At 38.9% G+C, this 18,732-nt stretch overlaps 1 long non-coding RNA gene across 1 annotated transcript in view; it reads left to right on the forward strand.

The window, feature by feature from the left end:
* Window positions 1-18,440, forward strand: part of LOC118232446 — a 35,125-nt gene extending 16,685 nt beyond the window's left edge. Inside the window, exon 3 of the long non-coding RNA XR_004766296.1 lies at window positions 18,170-18,440. This is a non-coding gene — a long non-coding RNA (uncharacterized LOC118232446). The remainder of the gene's footprint in view (window positions 1-18,169) is intronic.
* Window positions 18,441-18,732: the final 292 nt, after the last annotated feature.

Raw genomic sequence — 18,732 nt, forward strand, 5'->3', positions numbered from 1 at the left:
TGCTGGACAACATCTAATATATTTTATATATCTTGTTATTAATGTAATTTGAGTCATGATTAAAATGACAATACTCATTCAGAATTGAACCTCAAGGGAAGAATTTGGCTTGATGTACTTGGTACAGATAAAATGGATTGCCCTTATGCGTGTTTGTTCTTGGCACATCACACCAAAGCCATTCCCTGGATTTGCCATTCTAGAAAGCCTTTAGAAAATGAAACTATAATTAAGTTTAATCGAAGTTAGACCTATTCTTGAGGCACTGGGTTTCGGTGACCTGAGAGGACGTGCATCAAGTCATTATGCACGAGATTGCCCTTATAGGGCGGACCGTTTCCAACCCTTGCAGGATTTATCGGGCGTTTCTTGCATCGACATACGACGTCTTGAATTGATACACCCGCGGATTGATTAGAAGGCTGCCAGCATTGCGTGGTTTTAGTTTTGGAAAGGTAGAAAGTGAAAATCACACACTACAGAAAGCATGGGTACAATAATACACAGACGAAAGATGCAAACATTGTCAAAAAGGTCCTTCGAGCCGTTTGACTCACGACTTGCAATAGCACTGAAAGACTGCTGATTGGTGGTGATTGATGCCGCTAAAGAGCATTTCCGTCCGACCGGGGGAATTCTTAATAAATAAAAAAAACAAGCATCCACTGTGTATATAGAATTGGTGCCTGTTCAACAGTAAAATGAAACGGGATGGAGATGCTATAAAGAGTAAAGACCTGGTGGGCCTCCAGTGACACATCTAGCTAAACCGCCGGTCCTCAGAGGAGGAATGGGCCAGCTATGCATCTGAGGCAATGACTACACCACTGAGCTCATGGACTGTGGAGTGAAAAGAAGTCAGTGCTAGCGGTTTGCGCTTTATCTGTGCCCTCAATGGGTCCATAAATATAAATAAGCTCGGCACTGCAAATTCGGATACCGGTTGTGGTCCAAAGATTGGATTAAAAAAAGGATAGAATGTATTTCATTTGTCTGTGGAAAGACAAGTCTCATATTCATTTGACTTAGAAGAATTTATAATATAAAACTATCTGCCTTTTCTGCTGAAAGTTCTAAATGGCAGACATGACTTTTTTGGCTTTGCCTGGCTGCCCAGACAGGACAGGTTGCGCTCACTGTGTCAGCTACAAAGGTTGGGGACAGAGTGCAGTTTCCTTACAGCATCTTCAGAGCACAGGGAAGTATGAGCGCTGTACTTCCCAAAAATAAATGACAATTTTCCCCGAGTTTGACAGCCTCTTGGATGTCGACAGGTTGCCGTTCCTCTTGGGAGACTGGAGGGAGCGTGTGACATTAGCAGCACATTATGAGAACACCTGCAACAGCCTGAGCTTCAGAGGTAAAACCTGAAAGGAAAATCATAATCGTCATATACATACACTTACATACATACGTGTTACACATTTTATCGTGTTTCATTGTTTACTTTTCCCAGTTAAATTTTAATGTTCTTAGTTTTATTTCATTTTTTATATGCCTTGGCATGCCAATAAAAGGGTGCTAAAGTGTCTATGGATAACGTAATATTCTGTTGTATATTTAAAGTAAGTCCCATACAGGTCTATACTTGCATATGAGAAGACAAAAAGGATGCTGGGATATGTAGAAAAAAAAGTAGAGTATAAATCAAGGAAGGTATTTTAATGTAAAACCATCCATTCCTCAGACCTCATGTAGAGAAATGTGTCAAGGCCTGCACAAAAAAGTGTACGGATGATTGCAAAAGTACAGAGCAGGGCAAGGATGTGCGTTTTTACTCAGACAGTTATTAATGCATGGAATAGATTACCGGAACCTTGAGGTGTTCAAAAATAAGGTCTTTCCAATTCTGGGGTCGATCCCATTTGTAATAATATTTCAAAATCAGGCTAATGTTTCACAAATACACTGATATTTTTTATCTCGGCTATTTCTAATTACGGTTGTGCTATTAGCTCCTTGAGCTAATGCCGTTATCCATCCATTTGCTCTCAAATTACATAGCATCGTCCATTTATCCTGCGGTATATTTGCTGGAGCAATGATGATTAAATACCTTGCTCAAGGGTAAATCTCAAGCATTCTTTGCAAGGACTTTGTAGTTCAGCCTCGTCCAAAGCTATATTTCTGTGGCATTTTGTTCTGTGGTGCTGTTGGTGTTGTTGTTGTCATTGGAACATCACACACTTAACACTAATACTAATAGTAGTGTGATTAAACTTATTTTAATTTAAAGATAAAGATATAAATTGTCCTATGCTAGCTTTGTGTTCTTTTGTTGCAGTCCTGCCAAAATTGTATATAGACTCCAGGTCACCCGTGTTTGCCTCAGATATACCAATTGGAATGATGCATGTTCATCTGACTCTGACACAACTTCTGAATGTATGATGCCCTAAACTGGGCAAGGCAGTTTTGCAACAAAGGAAATGACCTACCCTTCCTGAAACATTAATACATTTAGGCAACAGTTCCAAACTGAAGTTTGAGAAAAGTTGGTAAGTAGGTTTATGCAATCTTCTCTTAAAATAAGTGATATGAGATACCTTGAGGCCGTGCCAGTCTTATTTTGCGTTTATGTATTGCATTCATGATTTGACAACATGCATCCTGCAATCAGCCCATCCTACAATACAGACCAGCAGCAAAATCTTCATCTGTCAACAGAGGTCCAACAGAGTGTTTAGCAACAACAAAAAATGGAAAAATGCACACAAAATATAGAATCTGTGGAAACAGCCATGTTGATAATCGACTATTTGACTTCAACCAGTGCACTTGTCGAAGTGTGAGCATGTGAACGCAAGCGTCTATCAGTGGAAGTGATGAACAGTGCCCTGGGACAGGTGTGGTTTTGCAAGCGAACCATGTCTGCTGCAGCACGTGGTCAGATAGTAGAAGGTCTTTGTACCTTGGATGCAGGGTGGCTGTCCTTAAAGCTTAAATTGTGTCCTGCTTTCAGAGACATCCAAGAAAAGGCAGAGCGGTGAAAAAGCAGTGTAGCAGTGCTCTTTTTCACTGAGAAAAAAGTCCTTGCGACATTTCCTTTTTTTCCTAGTCGATGGATCAGCAGTAGATGAGATTGCTTCTTCTGAGCACATTTTGGTCCAGTTAAAACTTTTTTTTTTTGTTTTGCTTTACACAAGTGGTCGACCAGATTATTTGCATTACACAGTCAGGTGTACGTAGCACACCATCTTTTCTGTATAATTTGTTTGTTTCTAATCAGAAGTTCCTATCCATGCATGTGATTCACATATAGTTACATTAATAATTAGATTTTATACTACAGATTGGCTGAATGCTCAATTCTTATTGGCTTTATTGTGAGCATTATTTTTCCATGTACATCCTGCTACGAAGTAGCGCCAAAAAAAGTTTAATCACTGTTCTAATTTAATGAGCATCAGTAGTCTGACTGATTGTTTTGTTGTAAATTTTAATAGATTTTATATTTTATATATTCCGCTGAGACTGCATACCGTAAATCTGTAAGACCTAGCCAGCCAGCTGTTATAATATCATACTCGCTGCAGTGTTCTGAGTTTTCTTACAACCGCTTCAGTTAGTTTTGAACTCAGATGGCACCTCTCCTTCATGGGGAGACACATCGATGCCCATCATGCCTGCGCATCAGGGGGAATAGCAGCCACTGGCTTATCAGGCAACACACAAACAGTGTTTGCAGGCTTGGGGATGAGGGCAATTGCAACTCAAACAAACACGCTGCACTTCTGACTGGGCAAATCAAATAGGCCTCCTTCTGCAACCATAGGACTGGTAGCCGGGTTAATTCATAGATAACAATCATTAACTTATATCTGCACAGGGTAGATGTTATGAAGCACCATGGTAAAGCAGCCAAGGGAAATGCTATGAAACATAATCTACAAATCTGAGTTGATTGGTTTTGCTGAGGCCTTGGCCAAACCACAAATATATGACTTTTCATCAGTCCAACAAAACAAAAACAAAATTCAGGGCAAGTAAATACATTTTAAATCAGAAACATCTTATATTAACCTAACAGATACATGGTTTCAAGATCAATTGCTTTAACAGGACATGACCTGCAGCTTATAGCAGCTAGCCTCACTGTATAGACAGTAATTTTGCCTGATTTTCTGATCCCACCCCCTACTTTCCAGGATCGCTTAGTAAGAACATATTAGGGCAGCCCCTGAAGTTTCAGGAAGGTTATATACAGGTTTGGGGTATGCCCTGACAGCTTGTAAATTTCCAACCCAATAGCCTGACCCCTTAATTCCAGCTATGAGGAGATCATTCACAACAGTACATTCACCAGGAAAATGAATAAAATATATCTCTCCTAATTTTAATGATATATTATTGAGTGGAACATAAACAGAGTTTGGACATTATATTTAGGTGGATTATTTATTGTGTAGTGTATCAAATTTTGTTTATAATATGGATGTGCTTTATTTATTTTTTACAAAAATGTACCTCCTGGACAATAATTTCACACAAATCTTTCAAATCTTAATTGTACCAATTACACCAGTGGCCAACTGCTGAAAGTTAAAGAATATGTGAAACTCTCATAATCAATTTTGTTAAAATCAAAAGATTTGACATACTGTAAGTGATTGAGACAAGGTTGAAGCATATATTATAATACATCCTGTTCTTATACCAAAAAAAAAACAAGTTAAAACTCAAGTGTCCAGAAGTGAGTGCTGCAGTGCTCAGACTATTCTTAATCCCACAATGCACCACGAAACTCCTCTCACAACCTTCCATTAGGTGAGTTTTGCTGCAGGCATTTGGCAAACCCAGAGACACATCGGTTCACTCAAAACAGCTGAATCTTCTGCGGGCCCAGCCTCTCAGCTGCAACTGTGGCTCAAATGCAGCTTCGCAGAAATTTATGCAAGCACACTGCCTCTCCAGCCATATGCTCAGTTTGGGCCTGTTCCTTTTGCTTCTTGTTTATTTGCACAAAAACAACAGGAGACATTCTGTCTGTCAGCACACAGGACTCACACATAAATGAACAAAAAAACAAATCTGGTTATCGCAACATTTATGCATATTGCTCTGATAATTCCTTTCTCTTTAGATTTAATGATTCTGTGCCGCACCTCTTGCTATTTCCTGTATGGTTTTCATGACAACACAAAGGTTTGCATCAATGGGGAGGATGTTTGACAGAGTTAGTTTCAGAGCAGAATGTGGTATGGTAAAAACAGAGCTCTGATCAGAAATTATGAGGTGTTTGGGGTTAATAGGTGAATTACCATAGGTAGAAAGTTCTACCATGAACTCAGTCTGCTCATTTAACTAATTAGTTCTACTTCCTGGCTGAAGAATTGTGCTAATTAGCAAATCCAGGTGATTGGAACAAAATACCGTGGAGGACTTTTATTTTCTGAACATTGATTGCCCATCTGTGCACATTACAAAGAGCTCAGTTCTAAGTGCTTGTTTTTTTTTTCTTTTTTTTTCTAAAATATATAATGCTATGTTCTTCTGAATATACACAAATTCTAATTGTTCCTTAGAACAATGTGTCATGGGTATGTCCTTTTATCCAATTCACTGGACAGGCGTAAATCCATCGTTCATGTGTTTTTAACTGAATAAAAGTGTGATTGCTTGCTATAGATTATTTCCCTGTGTCTCAAATGCGAGTGAGCTGTCTGCTGCCTGTGTCCTTCACATGCAGCTGTCTCTGAAGACAGCGCTAAAAACAACCTCAAAAGGAAACGCATTTGGGACTCACTTTGAAGGCAGAATTATGTCAGAGGATCAATGTTTACTGAAGTGACAGATGAAAAAGGAAGCAACAATAACATGTCGCGGGCATGCCACTTTTGTTCAGCAAAATAAAATCATTATAAGAATTGTTTTATGAAAACTACGAGTCGAATGCCTCCATCGTCACTGACCAATTAGTGGCTGTACCACCGGCTCACATTGATGGAAATTAACATTTTTGAGGTTCTCATGGATATCCTCTGTATATCTATGCATTTTATATATACAGTATATACTGTATATCTATATCTATACTGTCTGTGTATATCTGTCTAGAAAGTCGCTATATAAATACAAAAAATAATAATGATTGTTTTTATATTATTATTATTATTATTGTTGTTGTTGTTGTTGTTATTATTGTTGTTATTATTATTATTATTATTATTATTAATATTATTCATAATAATAACAATAATAATAATAATACTAGAATATCATGTATGTCAAATGGTATTCGGATGCTTGATACTTTAAGATTTGCCTGAAATAAGGAACCTTAATAGAATGCCTTTGACTAATTCAGTTGAGAACATGCTTTGAACAGACAGAACTGCAAATGCTGCCAAAAAATATGTCCTTGTGATTGATTTATTGTAGTTTTGTTGACTGGCCTTTGTATATGCACTTTTACCTAAGAGTGTCTACTAAATACTGAAATGTGATCAAAATGGCACACAAATTATATTTCTGATTATATTTACCTGTAACAAGATAGGTGCATCCGTCTTTGTGGATGCAATTTAATAAAGAAGAAATGAACTAAAAATGAGGTTAATCAAAAGGACCTACTGTACAAAAACTATTTTAATCCTTTCCTTCTGTCAGAACTAACAAGCTATATTTGCAGAAGAGAACAAACAGCAGGTACGTGTTTAGAAAAGTCAATTTCAGGTCAGTTTTTAATCAACAGCTTGGCACAACTTAATTATTTAATTGTAGATATTAAAATTACTCTGCCACTGTGAAAAAAAAACTTAATTTCCCTATTCCCATGAAATCTGTGCCCTGTTTTTAGACTTCAAAACCAAAAATAGGTGGTGTGGGCATGTGGTGGCTGCTTTGAAGTAGTTCTCCAATGTAAATATATTTCACGGGTCCTCCTGAAACCCAAATATGCAGGGCCTGACTCAGACTGAAGTTTTATTCACCGTTCATTATCAGTCTAAATTTAGGCAGAGTGCATTGGATCTCATTATAAGTTTATAACCGATTAACCTTCATTTGCAGACAAAAATTTTTGAACCTGACAAACTTCCATGGCTCAAGGATGTGCTTTTCTAATGAATGAATGGACCTAATTATTTACTAGCTTCACAATTTGATTCTCAAGAGGAAAGGTCAGTCTGCCAATACCTCTAATAATATGATGATAAATAGCTCTGATTATAAAACTGCACACATAGGTTTTGACCCTGCTATATTTCTTGTTTGCAATCTACCCTGTTTACTGCATGGTTTTAAATGTTGTTTTAAAGATGGCATTCATGTTCAGACTCATCACCCGGCAAGGACCAGCAAGTGTTAAATACCAAGGGCCAAGATTCTTTAAAATAATTTTATTTTGACATTTTTGTGTTTTTTGGTTCATCAAGGCTTATCCATGAAGTTGAACCCAATGGATCTTAAAAGTCTTAGAGTCAGAGGACTGATATATATACACATACATATACATATGCATATAAATATAAATATGCATATACATATATGCATGAACAATACCTGGGATGTTTCTTACTTCACTCCAAGGTGATCACAGTAGTATCCTCTGGAACTGAAGGACACAGACCCATACTCAGTTTGTAATAATGCAAGGGGTTGTTGCAAAAGGAAATTAGACTCCAAAAAAGTGCATAATGCAGAAGCCAACTTTACAATATCCAGAACAGAACAACGACACTGTGGAGGTGCCGATTATATCAGGCAGGTATTCGGTTTGTGACAGGTATTGTTATCGAAGTTCTGAAATTACCTGTCCAGAGGAATAACATCATCATTCCCAAATAAAACGTACCAACGACATTACATAATTTCACTTTGGGAGCAATGCAGCACAGTGACAATATGAGACACAGGAGTGGATTTACCAATGGATTGTGGGTAAACGGCAGCAAAAGCCACCATTGTGAAAAAGACAGAATACTTAAGTCCACTGGCACCCACGATAGGGGTAATGAAATTACAAAAGTATAAAGTTACAAACATGCATAAAGCTCCAGCACGTGAGCATGGTCACAGAGGTAAGATAACGCCTCGTCTTTTTTCCTTGAGTGACTAATGTAAATGTGGAAGGAAGAAGGAAAAATCCATTGAATATGCCTATTGCTTCAGTGAAAATCATTGTGTACATGTCATTTGCTAATTGAGCCAGGGTTGAAAGGTAGATTTTCATGAATGCAGCTCTCCAAATAGCAGGGCAGGGATGCCCTCTGTCAGAACGTGAAGAATAGTTTTAGCCGCAGCACTAAATTGCATATGTCAGGGGGGAACGGGGAACTGTGCTCGGGAAGGTTGGGCGAGGTCACTAGATGGGAAGATTGATTGCACCTCAGCCTGATTAGTGATTGGGGCAGCCTTGAGTCCCAGCTAACACCAAATGTCCTCACCATGTGACTAGAACGTTTTTGTCAATGTTATAGCAACAACATTGTGAGAATGTTTTGTATTAGCTGGGGCGCACCTGTGCCTGATTAGTGATTGGAGTGGGCTGGATTGCACCTGTGCCTGATTAGTGATTGGGCAGATGGTGGCGTGTTCTTTTGTTGGCTTCTTTTTTCACTTTTTCTTTCAACGATAGTTGAAACTTTCTTTTTTGTATTGTGCTTCAGTTTAATGGTGAGCGTTTGTGCAGGAGCTGTGTGTGTGATGGTGACAGGTTGGGACACCAGAGGGCAACGCCTGCGGGGAACTGCCCTGAAAGAAAAAGGAGGAGAAAACAGTCTGCAAAGTGGAGGAGATTAGAGACTAGTGAGTGAAGAACCTGGAGTGGAGTATGGGCAGCTGGATCGGGAGTGCAGCTGTGGGTGTCCTGCTTCTGCACGGCTTCAGTCAGAGTATGAGGGAAACCCTGGAGTGGCCGGATTGGATGAGAATAGAAGGGCACCAGCGGCTCATTCCAATCGCTTATTTTCTCCATCCTTGCTAACCTTTTCTAGTATGGAAGGCCAAAGGGGTCAAAACAGGGCTGGCCCTAGGTTTTTGGTCAATCTAAACAAATGTGGTGGACCGGAGGGGGGGGGCGACAGATTTGTTATGAAATGTTCAGGTGCCATTCCGTTTCAAATTTATACCGCTAGTTCCGCGATAGGGGATGAATAACGTAATTGCGAAAATAACGTTATTTTCCTTAGATAAACATTGGATCATGTGGTCCCCCTCGTGGCCGTGTGGCCCCCCCTAGCTGTTGTGGCCCTAACCAACCGCATAGACCGTTTATGCCACGAGCCGACCCTGGGTCAAAAATATGTGAAATTGACGTCTAGAGACACAGGTTGTCATACAACACATTGAAAACGCGTGATTCAAGACGTCAATTCGAGTATTTATTTTTTACCCAAGTTCTTCAACACTTTTCTTGCAGGTGCATGAAGCACTTCACAGACACTCAGTGAACTAATATGATAAAAACAAAGCGTATGTATACACAACAGTTAAGACACAAGGGGGTAGGCCTAGAGAAAGAGAAACCTGAAAGATAACGCAGAAAATCTAAGGTTTGGTGGGGCTTATAGGCATGATTACACATGTAAATCACCCCAATTAATGCAGTGATTAAACATAGGATATAAATTTAGAAACAAGACAAAATAACACCGTGGGTGGATGATTACGTAGATATTGCTACTTTATGAACTTCCATCCATAAATAAAAAATGGAGTGTTGTTAATGTTGTTTTCACTCAACTATGAAACACTTTAATGTAAAACAGGTCACTCACGTGCAGAGAGTATGCTTCTGAAAAAAACACAACTCCTAAAATGGTCTGCACACAAAATTATTGATGCTGAAATGATGGCAAGTTAGACTAAACTTTTGCCAGTATGCTACACAGAAACAATGCAAATCAGTCCATAGTGTAAATAATTTGTTATGACAACAATAATATCTGATTAAATATTGACAGGCCACCATGTTAGTCCAGACAGTCCAGACAGTGACTTAAATGCACAAATCAATCAATTTAGCATCCCTTTGCTTTTCATACAGTGCAAGTGATTAGACGAGGCTAGATAAAACAGCTCCTGCAGTAGACTGGAATAGCTGAACGCAATGCATGATTAATTTATTAACAGGCTGATTTAATCTTAGAACCTGAGCATAAATCTCATATTTATCCTGAAACTGCTGAGGCAATCTTCTAGATATATTACACATTAATGTCAATCTTAATGAAAATTTAACACTGTTTTGTCTTAAATATTTCCCACAGCAGAAATTATTCTGAGGAGCATATGGCTGAAGAGCTGTTAAGCCGGTTCCTCTGAGATCTTGGGGCACTACATCAGACGTTCAATTCATTAAGCTCGACTTGTTAAGAGGCCTTTTGATTCCTTTAATCTCAGTAGGGTGTTTTGTAAAAAAGTTTTCTTCAAAGACATGTAAGGTCTCGGGCAGCTTCGACAAATCAGCAAGGGTTACTTCCTCAGGCTGAGAACTGCTTCCTGCTATCAATGTTGTTTTATTGCTCTTTGCCGTTTTCTTATGTTTTGAGGTTTTCTTCTGTAAGATATCACATATTTCTGAAACAACTGAAATATGTTGTTCTCGTGTATCAATGAACATCTTTGAAAGAGTGTGTTTACTAAAACCAGCACCCAAATGCTAATTAGTAAAGTCAGACATTCAACCAATGCTTGTGAGCAAGAAATAAGTTGGTCACAGAATGTGCAGCACATTTAAATCATAAAATAAAATTATTTGCTTATCTATGTTTGCATGGTTATTTCCTTGCTTGTAAGTATTAATCAATCATTCATACCAGTTGACAAATAATTCATTTATTTTTCCTGTATTTGTTAATACTTAAACATTAATGCATTCTTTGTTCCACATCACGTCAGAATATTTAAAGTTAATTTTATTTTTAATTAAATGTAATCATTGCAAATCATAATCTTGGAGATAAGTGACCTTAGATAAGTGATACTGCTAAAAAATATTTACATTGCATTGAATTACAATCATTTTTCTTATATCCAGAGCGACATACAGTAGTGGAGAACATCAGTGTTACTCTCAGGAGTACAACAATGCAATGTAGTCCACTGAAGAACCGGATTCGTCTCTGTCACGCCTACTGGTGGAGAGAGCACACGCACCTGGGTTGCGTTAGCTAATCAGCCCAGGTGCTTAAAGGTGTGCTCTTCTCTATGGAACAGGGCTGAGACTGGGAGCACACACAGAGAGCAAGTTTTTGAGTTTTGTTTTTCTGCTGCACTAAAAGACAAAGAAACTTGTCAGTCGAAAAGTTGGCCACTTGAGACCAGCGACGGGATGAAAAGCCTTCGCTGGGTTTTGCTTTCTTTTGTCTTTGTTGTTTTAGTTTATTGTTTGTTGACCGGAACCTGTGAGAAAAAAGGGTGAAGGTGTTTGTATTGATTTTGTGTTGGTGTGGGTGCGCTCTCTCTCTCTGTCTCCATGCGGCTGCCAACGGTGCACACCCGAATCTGCCGCACCCCAGGGGTGTCACACCGGCATGTGACAGTCTGTCACCAGGAAGGCACAGGAGCACAATTCTAATCAATAAATGTAATGTTAGCCCATTAAACAAAAAATTGTATCGTAACAAAAGAAAGCACCACTAGGCAGATAACATATCTTTACAAAGCTTTACCTATAACATTATCTCACAGGGTAATCCAAAGCAATAAATAAGGACATCTAACGAGGATAAGTAGCAATGCTGCAACCTGAAATAGGTGACTCTTCAATATCCATTGGAAGATGGGCAAGATTTCTAATGTACTGACTAGTGGGATGCTCATTCCACATCTAGAATTAAAAGAAAAAAGATAATGTGATTTTTAACTAAAAAACCTTCTAATAGCTGTTCTCATCTGATCCTGACAGGCTACAGTATTACTGCAGTGTTATTCCAGACAGGAAAAGAACATAACAACCCATGAACATGAAGCTTGACAGCTTTGCTGATATGCCTGATAGTTACACAAATGGAAACTGTTAGGAAAGGGTTCTCAGAAAAGGATACCTTGCACCAGACAGGTGTTTTTTTTCTAAACAGCATGACATAACAGAGTAGATGTTACTTTGACAATGTCATATGCCAATAGCACAGCTGTTAATATTTGCAATACTGGGAGTGGGCAGCCCAATGATTTTTACTACCTGGTCAGAGATTTTTCACAATTTGTTAGAGTTGGTAATAGGAGGAGGAAAAATAACAGATGGTACAGTATGCCAATGAATAGGCTATCGTTTTTTTAATAGGATTCACTTGCTACACTGGTGGTAATTAGCATAACTTTCAGTATTATTTTGTTTGCCCAGTCAGTCAGCTGTCTGAGGTTTGTATCCGTTTGAATTGTATTTACAGTTATTACTTACAAAGACATATACAAATATGTAACAAATCACAAAATATATAAATTTTTTATTTTCTTGTACAATTTGAGGATAATTTACTCAGTCTGTCTGGTTCATATCTATAGTCTGTCACTGTGGCAGAATCTTTTGTCCAGTGTGGAAGCACTGAATACATAGCTGGATGCCCTCCAGCTGCACAAAAGAGGGGAGTCTGAAGGATCCCCATTCTTCCTGGTTTCTCAGTTGTTTCTTCAACTTTGTGTATAGGAGTAACAAGCATGCTTCCTTACAACAGCACTATAGCTAGAAGCCTTCTGTGCTCTTAACTTATAGCTAATTAAAGCTAAAAATACCAAACAATAGCTAAAAAGCTAAAAGTTAATTACAGTTCACCTTGTAGCTGCTAGCAGTTTCCAGTTTCTACTCGCCACCCTTAATGTTCAGGTTGGCTGCCTTGGTAGTGAATAATGGAGTCTGAGTTGGGGCATAGTGGGGGGGGGGGGGGGGGGCGGTGCAGTGGGGTAAGATGAAGATGGTAAATTTAAGAAAACACAAAACCAAGTTACTTTAAATAATTTAGGAAACATTAATTAGTGTGAGCCAATATTGTTGGTGGTAACTTGACATTTTGATATCAACACTTTAACTGGCAGGCCTAGATTTTGCAAGTTTTAATTAATGATTCATAGACAGTGATTTGTAGGCATGAGTATCTTGGCATCTTAGTTGAAATTTTCATAATTGCAGCGTTAATAAAGAACAAAAATATACAGCATGATAGAATTTATTGAATTAATCAAGAGAGGTGTATATATGTAGTGAGATACATGTTCCTATTTATGGAAAAATAAGCCATTTATCAGAAAAATATATGCAAGTAGACGATCTGAACCTTTGATTGTAGAGATTAGAGAAAAGGTCATTCAGTAATACAGGGCTATGAAGAGCAGGTGCAAGTTTGAAGTACATTTTTTGTTGTTCTTGAAGGCAAGATTGTTGAAGGCCCCCACTTTCACTGAAAGAATGCAGGGCCAGGAATAAAGGGAAAAGGTGCTGAGGCATATAGGATATGGCATTCAGCAGTATTAAAAAGAAGAGTTTTTTTTTTTTTTTTTAATTGCAAAGATCTCGAACTCTTGCGAAACACGGGCTTGCACAGCAGGAAAAGCACAATAAATGCATGCGGTCGACCAACCAGGAAAACATTGAGAATTTGATCGGTGCTGAGTGTTTTCCGAAATAGAATGCAGCCTCACAAGCTGCATGGTGCATAACAAGCCACAGATGCTCTTCCACACAATACCATTCCAATTCATCAACATAATGACCCTGGTCTTGCTGAGGAAGCATGCACTTTCAAATGAGAAGAAATTACAAGGTTCGAGACCCTGAGAACCTTATCATTAAAACAGAGATGTGCTGATGTGAAGAGGTCGTAACCCACTGGCCCTAGCACAGCAGTCAAACTGAGCAGTGCTATGGAAGCTCAATCAAGCTGAGCAGTGTTATGGAAGCTTAATCAAACTGAGCAGTGCCATAGCAGCTTAATCAAGCTGAGCAGTGTTATGGAAGCTTAATCAAACTGAGCAGTGCTATAGCAGCTCAGTCAAATTGAGCGGTGTTATGGAAGCTTAATCAAACTGAGCAGTGTTATGGAAGCTTGAACAAACTGAGCAGTGTTATGCCAGCACAATCAGACTGAGCAGACTGAGCAGTGTTATGGCAAAGTGTTGCAAGATTGCCAGTCAATTTCATATGCGCATATCGCATATTCTCTAACCAAATCAGGCTTTTTTAAAGTAAAAAAACTAAACCAAACATAAAACCAAACTGCTCATTAAGAATTCTTTTTTCACTCTGCGTAAGCACATCTAATTTTTCAGAGGCTGAGCAGATGCTTGGATGGAAACTCTAAATATCTAAACCAGCTGGACCCCTGTATGTGGTATCGTACATAAAAACATCATTAAGGGCAATGGCTCCCACATGGATGAGCTGGCCAAGGCATTCACTGCGAGGCCAGGGTGAGGCCACTATAGTTGGGGCATCACGGGATGGAGGCTGGGCTACACTTTGTCTATGCTATATCATTGCAAGCTTATTGTGAGTTTCATTTGCTCACTGTTTTTCAGTTAGTTCTACCCCAGTCACATCTCTTCTCCTATAGAGCTGTAGCACTAAAGCTTTCAGTGTTGAGAATGCTCAGTGCCTAGCAGAGGAACATATCAGAGGAGGACACACTGCAGCTGCAGTATTCCTCATGCAGTGTGCAGAGGTTATAGCCATAACTTCAGAGGTGCAAATTGCGCATCCACATTGGGGGGAACAATGTTTTAAAAAAACGTTTTTTAAAGATCATTATGCAGCATGATTTAGTAATATGCTTAAGAAGTCTAATGCAGTCCAAGTAATTTCCACTGGCAGTAATGTTTTTATTCACAGGTGCCATCTAATTGGACCGCAAATGGGTTTTCACTAGTTGCTGCCTGTTATTGCACAGAGACCAAAAAAAGTGATTTCATGCAACCCCTGCCGCCAATTAAATGGTGTGGTCTGTATGGACTTTGTCTCAATGTGTTATTATTCACTATTGGAACGTTGATTGTAACTGGGTGCTATGGTCAGATGAGACAAAAAAGTAAAAACCTTTGGTCATGAGCAAAAGAAGAAAAAGAAACTCTTCTCAGTATGGCCTTCAGACTACACATAAAGGCGTATTATGTCTGCCACTACAAAAGCAGTTTTCGCTTGTCAATGTAAGTTCTAGACCCCTCCCTTAAGGGCATCTATGATCAATAAAGCATAACACTGCCACAGCTAATCTGAACTGGACACAGCCCTGAATTTGGAGTGCTGCCTTCCCATTTCAATTATCAAGCTAAATTGTGAGAAAATACTATAGTTTTATCAAAAAATATACATATATTTTCAGCCCCAAGCATCGTTGGAACAAGTAGCTTGCCCACAGCTATCTATAAATAGAGCATCGCGTAGTTCTGGCAGGTCACGAGAGTCAAGCGCTCCGGCCGAATCAGCTGATGGCTCAGCTGAGTGATGTTAGCCTATCACAGTACATTCACTAACAGGGCGGTCTACTTAAACAGCCTCCCTCTACTCATTCGGCTGCTCCTCCTGCATGCAAGTGCTGCACGTTGCTTCGTAAATCCCCTCCACCACCCCAGCTCCTTCCCCATGCGTCAAGAATTTACATTCTCCATCCTTATGTGTTAAGAAATTGCATTTGCTCCATTCCTATGTGTTAAGAAGTTGTATTGCTCCATCCTTATGTGTTAAGAAATTGCATTTGCTCCATCATATGTGTTAAAAACTGCTTTGCTGCTGGATCTGTTCTGTGTGTACCCCTCTAGGGGGGGTTTGGCTGCTGGCCTCCCGGCCTTATCCACGCAGGCTGCGTGGTTGGCGGGAGAGCTCCAGAACAGAGCCATACCGCCAAACATAACTGTATTGCCTTTATTGTCAATAAAGTTCTACTTGATGACAGTGGTCCTGACAGAACATCATGTCTTTGTCTTCTGAGCTCGTAGGCTGGGGTGTAACTGCGGCGTAGAGTGGAGAGGATATTTTCTTGTACAGTTTGTGAGCTGTGAGAATTAAATCAGCATGCCTTTTTAGACTCAAAGCAACTAGTGACTGAATAACTATTATAGATTATGTTCTATGCAAGACTGACAACATTGTTGGTTTCTGACAAATTTAATTGACTGTTTTACAGAGCATTACAGTATGGTTTACTAGCTAATATACGCCATCCACAAGAGACGAATTATCTAAAATCTGACTTTCTGTTACCCATCTACAGTTTAAAGCATGTAATTCACTCTGGATTTTCAACTGGCTTTTCATGAACAGGCTGTGGTATGAAGGCACACATTAACGAGGGTTTTTTCTTAAGTCATTGCTTATTTTTTTTTATCAAATATGTTGCTTTTGGCAACAATTGTAAGTCGCACAAGTGAATGGATTTTTCAATGCAGCCCAGTTGTTCTGTGGGAATTACTACTTTCAGTTTTCTTTGTTGCTTCAGTTATTTAGCATTTCGGGGGAAAAAAATACTTTTAGTTTTATGTTTAGCACGTTTTGTTCCAATGAGACACAAGGCCTATGACACAAACTTGGAGTCAACATTCTAAAGCAGCATACATGGAAATGAGGTCATTAACTCAGAAAAGATAGCTAATGTCTATGCTGCCACTACCAGTCAGTCCAGATTTTATCATTTCTATATTTAATTCAGCACAACGCTAGAATTCATAAAATTATTTCAAAAGGTCATGGAAAAAGGTGCACAAAGACTCCTGCCATGCAATAACAGACGTGTGTTATGGAAAATAGATGTTTTTTTCAGGCACATTTTCAAAGGAATGTTTTTGTGTATATGTGTGTTCGGAGACACCTACGTTCATGTAACATTTATCAGTTCACATTTCACTACTTTTACTGTTTGAAGTTTGAAATGTTTTGAATTTTCTGTTGCTTTTATTTTATAATTTTAAATTTTCTTTTGTTCTCAGACATAAAAAGGGAATTTTAACCTTTACAGGAATATTTTGAATCTAATAGCAAATGACATTTAATCATTTGGGGTCTCTTTCGATGATATGAACACAATAAAACCTCCACAGACCCTGATGTAACTGCTTTAATTTATGTAATGGATTCAATGAGCCAGAAAACAATGCAGAAGATCCTAAAGCACTTTTACACCATGTTCAGGAACCAAGTTTAACTTTAAAAACCTGAATTTATTTATGGTGAAGGAATTTAAATGCATTCTGTTTGTCCGCTTGCTGTTATGTGCAGGCCAGAATGAAAGTGGTTTGGTGGGTGTGTTTTTAAATGCACTTGATTTTCTGTCCACATACTGCATTAAAAACACTCAAGCAAATGCACAGTGGGGGCATTTCCTCCACAGTTTTGGTTTTTTGAGTGGTATGTTTCCATTTCAAATAGAATGCCATTTATTTCATGCTGTGCAAATATTTGGCCGACCAACATTGCAAACATGCCAAGTTTAGCAATGTCATGTTCTCTGGCCTAGCTGTTCCATGAACCTAGTCCTCAGTAAGGACTGCACTTGCATTTGAAAACTGAAGAATATTAACAATGCAACAATATAAATGAAATACACACAAACACCAAATTCAAACATAAAAAACACAAGCAAGGAGACAAAGAAAAACATACTCCCTCCCCTTAAACACACATGTAACGACAACACATTTAAATATAAGCATTCACATCTGTCCCACACTAAAAAGCAGCCTGATATATGCAAGCCAGCTCCCCTTCAGTGCAATAACCTTTGGCAACACCCCAGTTCCCATTTCCAACATGCCCTAGCATTCAACCCTTGTACAGGCTCAAGCAAATTGGGAATTTATGTATCTGTATATTGCAATGTTCTCCTGCTGATATTCTTCAGGAACTATTTTAACCCCCACCACAAAGACATTGGAATATTGTGACATTGAAAATGTAAATATAATGCATTATTCAGCAATATATTGTACAGTAAATCATGAACTAATTATGTTATGTTACTGTCACATGCCATATGACACCCCTGGGAGGGAGATGTGGCAATTCTTGGGTTTCACTACGGAGAGCGAGAGAATACCTTCCACACCCACAAAGACATGAACACAAATAAATATGAGATCTTCACCCTTCACCCTTCCCCCTCACAAGTTCCAGGTACAAATAATAAACTAAAATAAAGTCACAATGAAGCAAGCTAGCAAAAACTTTTCAGCTTTTGTGCTTCCCGGATTTTCGGCTTTTCGAAACAGACTCTCTCTCTCTCTCTCTCTCTCTCTCTCTCAGCATGCATACCCCTGGTCTCAGCCCCGTACTGTGGAGAGGAGCACACCTATAAGAACCTGAGCTGATTCGTTAACATCACCCAGGAGTCTCTGCTCACTGCACCAGTTGGTCTGGCTGAGACTTACTCCAGCTGTCGGCCGGATCAAATGCCACCTTATTACCAAGGCGGCTTTTTGTTACCAAGGTAACAAGTCACCCGATATTTTGCAAGTAACTGCTACCTCGGTGTCAATTTTCCTCCAGCCACCCTCGTGCTTTATCACTGTTAAAGTGTTTCACTGAAAATTAAATTAAAATTCACTTCACTGTGCCTTTTGTGTTGATATGACTCATTGGGTCATTTGGACATTGCGATGCTCCATTTTTGTGTCGGCATGTTTTATAAATGCCATCTTTTCTTTTTTTGTTTGAGTTGAGTTAAGTACCAATAAAGAGGCATAGGCCATTCGAAGAGTGTTTATGGATCTGTTAGGTGCGAAACTTAAGAATTATAGTACGCACTTGATATTTCACAGGAAACCTGCAGAGAAAAGGAATGGGTCGGTGAGTCAATAAATTAAGAC

This window comes from Anguilla anguilla, chromosome 7, assembly GCF_013347855.1.
Source record: "Anguilla anguilla isolate fAngAng1 chromosome 7, fAngAng1.pri, whole genome shotgun sequence".
NCBI classification, from domain to species: domain Eukaryota; kingdom Metazoa; phylum Chordata; class Actinopteri; order Anguilliformes; family Anguillidae; genus Anguilla; species Anguilla anguilla.